Consider the following 7,436-nt stretch of genomic DNA (forward strand, 5'->3'; position numbering starts at 1 on the left):
CAGGCTAGAGTGCAGTGGCGTGATCTCGGTTCACTGCAACCTCCATCTCCTGGGTTCAAGCAATTCTCTTGCCTCAGCCTCCAGAATAGCTGGGACTACAGGTGCACACTGCCATGCCCAGCTAATTTTTTGTATTTTAGTGGAGACGAGGTTTCACCGTGTTGCCCAGGCTGGTCTCAAACTCCTGAGCTCAGGCAATCCACCCACCTCAGCCTCCCAAAGTGCTAAGATTATAGGCGTGAACCATCGCTCCCAGACAATTTTTTAATTTTTTGTCGAGTCAAGGTCTCTCTATGTTGCTTAGGCTGGTCTCAAACTCCTGGGCTCAAGTGATCCTCTTGCCTCGAACTTCCGCAGAACTGGGATTATAGGCGTAGGCTATTGCACCCAGACAAGAGATCGTTTAAATAGGAAGAGTACTAGAGAGTATTTAGGTGCCTATTGAAGTGTTTTATTTTGTTTTTGAGATAGAGTCTCACTCTGTAGCCCAGGCTAGAATGCAGTGGTGTGACCTCGGCTCTCTGCGACCCCTGCCTCCTGGGTTCAAGCGATTCTTCTGCCTCAGCCTTTGGAGTAGCTGGAAATACAGGCGCACACCACCACGCCTGGCTAATTTTTGTATTTTTAGTAGAGATAGGGTTTCACCATGTTGACCAGGCTGGTTTCGAACTACTGACCTCAGGTGATCTGCCCACCTCAGCCTCTCAAAGTGTTGGGATTATAGGCGTGAGCCACCGTGCCCAGCCTATTGCAGTATTTTAATCTCATTGTCCATTTTATTCCTCCAATGACCTTCCCTTGATATCATCAGCCCTAGCTTTGGGGGTTTAAGGATGAGGGCACCCAAATGGGTCGCGCAAGGTGACCCAGCCAACCGGGGCCCGAGACAGGATTTGAAGACAGGTTTTTCTGAGCCAAAAGCTGGTATGCCTACCCGTACTCCCAGCTGCCAGGTCACCAGTCAGAGCTGCAAGCCAGACTGCCTCGAAATTGCACAAGGTTGCTGCCTGAAGAATGGCCCTTTGGATGAGGTCCCCGCCTACTGAGAAATTACGCAGAATGATTACAAAATGGTGCAAATTACTGTAGACTCCTGCACCAAACTGGAACTCAACAGGCCCAGCCTTGCCCAGCCCCAGCCCTGGGTGTGATCTCAATGGGCTGGGAAAGAACTTGGGCCTTCTCCAGTTGTTCTCTCGCCCTTGGCCAGGATGCCAGCTCTTATGAAGGAGAACTCAGGTGAACACCTCGGGCTTCTCAAGGTGTGTTATGCATGAATGCAGGACGAGGGAGTGGACCCAACCCCTGGCCTGCCTTCCTCTCCCTCTTGTGGTCACCAGCACCCCGTTTTCTTCCCTGGAAATCCCTGGCCAGGCCAGCAACCCACTCTCTCCCAGGTTCTAAAGGCAGCACATCACCCCTCTGTCCTGCTGTACATGCCTGCAGGGGAAACAAACACAGGCAATGCCCTGGCAAGCTCTCAGTGGAGGTCTGCTGTGCTCTATAAGGATAGGTGGCTATCCCTTGGGTTGGGGTCTTTGTTGCTGCTTGTGGGGTTTTCTGGGAATGATGCAGCTGTGTAGGGTGTTTGATGTAAGAACCATCGTCTCACCAACTTTGTGCCTTGCCAGCCTTGTCCTGTCTGACCCTCTGGCTGCACTGAATCACAGCCACATGGCTCTGCCACCACTTTCCCAAGTGTCCACAGCCGAGCAGGGCTGTAGCAAGCAGCAGTCACTCACCAGCTTTGCAGATATTTAGACAGCCCCTCCCCCTGCTTGCAGGAATTCTGCACAGGTACAGGGATGTTTTGGAGGCTGGGGTTGTGTAAGTGGGTCTGGAGAAACTTCAGTTAGTAGCACCAGTTTTTTGTGTTTTTGTTTTTGGGTTTTTGTTTGTTTTGTTTTGTTTTGTTTTGTGACAGAGTTTAGCTCTGTCACCCAGGCTGGAGGAAAGTGGCTCAATCTTGGCTCACTGCAACCTCTGCCACCCGGGTTCAAGCGATTCCCCTGCCTCAGCCTCCCAAGTAGCTGGGATTATAGGTACATGCCACCATGCCCGGCGAATTTTTGTATTTTTAGTAGATGGGGTTTTATCATGTTGGCAAGGCTGGTCTCAAACTCCTGACCTCAAGTGAACCACCCTCCTCAGTCTCCCGAAGTGCTGGGATTACAGGCGTGAGTTGCCACACGGGGCCTGTAGCACCAACTACTATTGGCTTTGACATGGGAAAGCTGACATTAAAACTGGCCTCCTTTGTTGGGTGACAAGTTATTTCTGCCCTCAAAGAAGGAAATTTTGAAGAAGCAAGTGTAAGGGATGAGATCGAAAGTCTGTGAGAATTAGAAACAAACAAATAAATCAACACAAACTTGTCCAAAAACAACTTTAAAAAACACGCAAAATCCCTTCAGTGGGACAAAATCCAATCCCAGAGGGGAGGAAGTGTTTTGTGATGCTAACTGCTGCTGGCAGAGGGCCCAGGGGGTATATACACATGATTCTGAGAGGGAGGACTGGCCCTGGAACACTAAACTCTGGTCCATTTGTGAAATTAAATCCCTCTGTGCTCTGGGACAAGTGAGTCAGGACTGAATGGAAGGGGAGGGAAAAGCTGGTGCGGGGGGAGATGGGGCTAGGGGGGATTCCAGGGACCAAAAAAAAAATCCCCACATCCAGCAAGGAAGGGTCCACAGCGATCCAGTCAAGTGCAACCTCTGTGCTTGTCCACCCTCGTGCCTTGGGGTCGTGGCGCCTTCCTCTGCACTAGAGATAGGTGGCATGGCATGATTGGTGACTTGGCATGGGAGTGCTCCTGAGTGACAGCCACAGATCGTAGCTTCTTGTGTGTGGCCAGATGTAGAGAAGGAATCAAGGAAGAAACTTGGAGGTCTGGAGATCCAGCCAACAGCATCAGCAAGAGCGGTACCCAGACAAAAACAGCCTGGCTGAAGGGAATCAGCCGCTGCCCATTCCGATGAGAATCAAGGCCATTTGGGGTTTTTATGTCCAAATCAGTATGGTGGTTATGAAGGTAACCAAAGTGTGGAGAGAGAAATGTGCCCAGTGACGGGGCTTCCTGCTGGGGTGGGAGTCCTCTCTTTGAGGTTTGCCAGAGGCTGTGGCCAGGCCTCCCTCACAAGGCCCTCTGCTTCTGGTGGGTGTGTGGCTCTCCTATTTGGTGCCACAGCCACAGTCCAGAATGAAGTAGGGCCTAGTCCCAGGGTGGTGGGACTTCAGCAGAGCTGCCCACACTCCCCTGAACCCCTTCCTTGCTTCTACCATTTTAGTCCCTTCACTCCTTCCATTTTCATACACACCACCCTTTCTTTGTCTTGTTTTCCTAAAGTTTCGGTTACAAAGCGCGTTAAGCATACAGAAAACCACACATGACCGTAAAATACCCATCACTCAGCGCTGTCAAATGTCATCGTTTTGCCATTTCATTTTAAGAGATAAAATCTTGCCAGGCACAGTGGCGCCTGTCTGCTGTCCCAGAGCTTTGGGAGACCAAGGTGGGAGGATTGCTTGAGGCCAGGGGTTCAAGATCAGCCTGCGCAACACAGCAAGAAAGCGTCTCTACAAAATAAATACATAAATAAAATCTCACACGTGACCGAGCCGCTTGGCCTGTGAACACTTTCATCCATTTCTCCTGTCTGGAGGTAACCACTATCCTGGATTAGGGTTATAACCCCATACATATTGGGATAGCTTTTGTGCCTATGTATGTATCTATAAACATACAGTAGTTTTGCATGCTTTTACAATTTTAATAATATAACATGTAACAGTATTTTATTTTTAAAAAATTTTTTATAGAAACAGAGTCTCACTATGTTGTCCAGGCTGGTCTCCAACTCCTGGTCTCAAGCAATTCTCCCACCTTGGCCTCCCAAAATGCTGGGATTACAGGCATGAGCTACCACATCTGGCCTAATAATATATTTTTAAACCTAACATAGACAAAATAGTATCCTTTCAACATGTTATCGATATAAATGTTATTGAGATACATTTTTATTTGTTAATTTGTTTTGTCATAGTTATACATATTTTGGGGTGTACAGGTGATATTTTGATATATGTATGCAATATGTAATGATCAAATCAGGGTAACTGGGATATCCATCCATGTATCTTTTTCTTTGTGTTGGGAACGTTTGCATGGTTTTAAACTTCATATACTGAATGTCATATTTGTTGATTTGCCTGTTTTTTTTGCTTTCAAAAAAAGCCTTTTGAGCTTTTATGTTTATGCATGTGTTCATACATACAGTTCCAGTTCATTAATTTTTAACTGCCATGTAGCATTTTATACTTCAATTAATTTATCTATTATCCTATTAATGGACCCTTAGGTGCTCTCACAAATAGTGGTGCAACAAATATTCTTGCAAAGGTATTTTTGTGCCCACATGCAAGTTTAGTCTGTAAAGTACACATATAGGTTTGTGTATCTTTAACCCTACAAGATGTTGCCAAGTTGCTTTCCGAAGTAACTCTGAGGTCAATACTCCTCCAGCAGTGTAAGAGGTGCCGTGGTTTGAATATGCTCTCTAAAACTCATCTTGAAATTTCATTGCCATTGTAATGGTATTAAAAGGTGAGATCTGGCCGGGCTCGGTGGCTCAAGCCTGTAATCCCAGCACTTTGGGAGGCCGAGACGGGCAGATCACAAGGTCAGGAGATCGAGACCATCCTGGCTAATACGGTGAAACCCCGTCTCTACTAAAAAATACAAAAAACTAGCCGGGCAAGGTGGCGGGCGCCTGTAGTCCCAGCTACTCGGGAGGCTGAGGCAGGAGAATGGCGTAAACCCGGGAGGCGGAGCTTGCAGTGAGCTGAGATCCGGCCACTGCACTCCAGCCTGCGCGACAGAGCGAGACTCTGTCTCAAAAAAAAAAAAAAAAAAAAAAAAAAGGTGAGATCTTTAAGACATCATTAGGTCATGAGGGCTCTGCCCTCGCAAATGAATTAATGCCATTATCTTGGTAGTGGGTTAGTTTTCAAAGATGTGGTTTCCTGTCAAAAAGAATGAGCTTGGCCGATTTCCTCTCCCTGTCTCCACTCACTTCTGCCTTCTGCCATGGGATGACCCTTACCAGATGCCAGAGTCATGCTCTTGGACTTTCCAGCTTCCAGAACCATGAGCCAAATAAACTTCTGTTCTTAATAAATTAGCCAGTCTGTAGCATTCTGTTATAGCAACAGGAAACAGGGAAAGACAAAGGGGATCCTGTTTTCCCACATCCTAGAATATTTGGCATTGTCAGACTTTTAAAAGAAACTTTGCCGCGGAGATGTGTATAAAATAGAATCCCCTAATCATTTTCTCTCTCAAGGCCCCAGTGCTTCTGGAAGATCCCCCTCTGGTCCTCACTGCAGTCACAGGCACCGAGGGGATGGATCAAGCATGAAGGGCTTGGCTGGCTTCCCTTCTTCTGACCCTCTAAGTCCTGGGAGTATCCATAGCTATCTGCTGGGCCCCCTTCTCCACTGACCTGTCTCCTTAGATAATCTCTCCCTGCCACAGTGCTTTAGAATGCCAACCACACGTGCCAGTGACTTCCAAATGTAGAAAAATCTCCTTCCAGAGTGTCAGAAGCTACTTCACAGATTTATTTGATGGCTGATAAGCAACTGAAATAAAATTTAATCTGCCCAAAGTTCAACGTGGTTTCCTCCTCAGGTCTAATTCCTCCCCATTGCTCCCATCTCAGTCAAGGGCAATGCCGTTTATTAATTGCTCAAACCAAACACTTGGGAGCCATCCTTGATTCTTCTCTTTCCAGCACCCCCACATTCAATCCATCAAATTATATCAATTTCTATGTCAAATAGTTCCTAAATTCCCCCTTTCTTCCTAGTTCCACTACTACCACCTTGGTCCAAGCTACATCATCTCTTGCCTAGACCACTGTAGTTGCTCCTAGCTGGTCTTCCTGTTTCTCGTCTCACCCTTTCCAACCACCTCAGTGCCAAGGTGATTGGTTTAGACTATAAAACACTTGTAAAATGCCATTCCCCTACTTAAGACCTTCCAGTGGGTCTTACCACAGAAGACTCAAAGTGATGAATACTATGATCTAGAAGCTGGCAAGATCTGATCCCTGTCTGCTTCTCCTCCTGCACACCTTCCTCAGCTCCAGAACTTTCTCTCCATGTGGAGGGCTCTTCCTTTGATCTTTTTATGGCATTCTTGTCATTCAAGGCTCTATCACTTAAAAAAGACTTGCCCTGACCCACCCACCCTGGTCTGTGTGGCCCCTTGGTTGCTCCCACAGCATTGCCTTCATCTGTCTTCATTCTGGAACTGCTCAGTGCTTGGTTCTGGTGTCTTTCTACCCCACCAGAATCTCATCTCCAGGAGAACTGGGATCTTCTCAGCTCCACTCCCCATTTGTAGTGCCTGGCATGAAGCAAAAGCCCATAAAAGTCGAAATAATGAGTGAATAGATGAGGTCACATTTTAGAACAAGCTTTAAGCACAAATGAAGTTTCCCTCCCAGAGTCTGGGTGGGATAAAAGCTACTTGAGACAAGACAACATTTCTCTTTAGTGAGAGCAGTGGTTCTCAAACTTCTTAGCCTCGGGACCCCTTGATGCTCTTAAAAATTATTATTACTGTTGTTGTTATTTTGAGATGGAGCGTCACTCTGTCGCCCAGGCTGGAGTGTGGTGGCATGATCTCGGCTCACTGCAGCCTCCATCTCCTAGGTTCAAGTGATTCTCCTGCCTCAGCCTCTGGAGTAGCTGGGACTTACAGGCACCTACCACCATGCCCGGCTAATTTTTTTTGTATTTATGTACAGACGGGGTTTTGCCATGTTGGCCAGGCTGGTCTTGACCTCCTGACCTCAAGTGATCTGCCTGCCTCGGCCTCCCAAAGTGCTGGGATTCCAGGCATGAGCCACTATGCCCGGCCACTGCTCTTAAAAATTATTGAGGACCCCAAAGAACTTATGTTTGTGTGAATCATATCTATAAATAGTTGCTATATTAGAAATTTAAATGAAGAAATTTAAAAATGCTTATTTTAAAACAATAATGGACCTATTACATGTTAATGTAAATAACATTTATATGAAAAATTACTATGTTTTTGTAGATGTAAATACCATTGTATGAAAAATTACTATGTTTTCAAAAAATAGTGAGCAGAGTGGCACCCTTGAGAACAGCTACTCTACACTTACAGTGCCTAGTACGCGCCGGGAAAGACTCTGTTGAATGAGTGAATAGGCGAGCGAAAGAATTTAGACCAGCCTGAAGGGTCAGATGCAGGTGCATGGATAAGTGGGGATCTGAGATGGGGCCGCTTTTTCCCCTAGATGGCCCCGGGGCCCACTTCCCCTCCTCCCTACTCACCCACCCCAGCCTCAGTCAGTCCTTTCTCCTCCCTTTCCCCAACAATATTCTCTCCACAGCAGTGC

At 46.9% G+C, this 7,436-nt stretch overlaps 1 protein-coding gene across 2 annotated transcripts in view; it reads left to right on the forward strand.

Annotated features, from left to right (window-relative positions):
- The window catches only part of RIN2 (Ras and Rab interactor 2), a 252,268-nt gene that overhangs the window by 173,975 nt on the left and 70,857 nt on the right, over positions 1–7,436 (forward strand). The gene's annotated exons all lie outside the window — the stretch shown is intronic.

Source organism: Colobus angolensis, unplaced genomic scaffold (genome assembly GCF_000951035.1).
Source record: "Colobus angolensis palliatus isolate OR3802 unplaced genomic scaffold, Cang.pa_1.0 Scaffold117, whole genome shotgun sequence".
NCBI lineage: Eukaryota > Metazoa > Chordata > Mammalia > Primates > Cercopithecidae > Colobus > Colobus angolensis.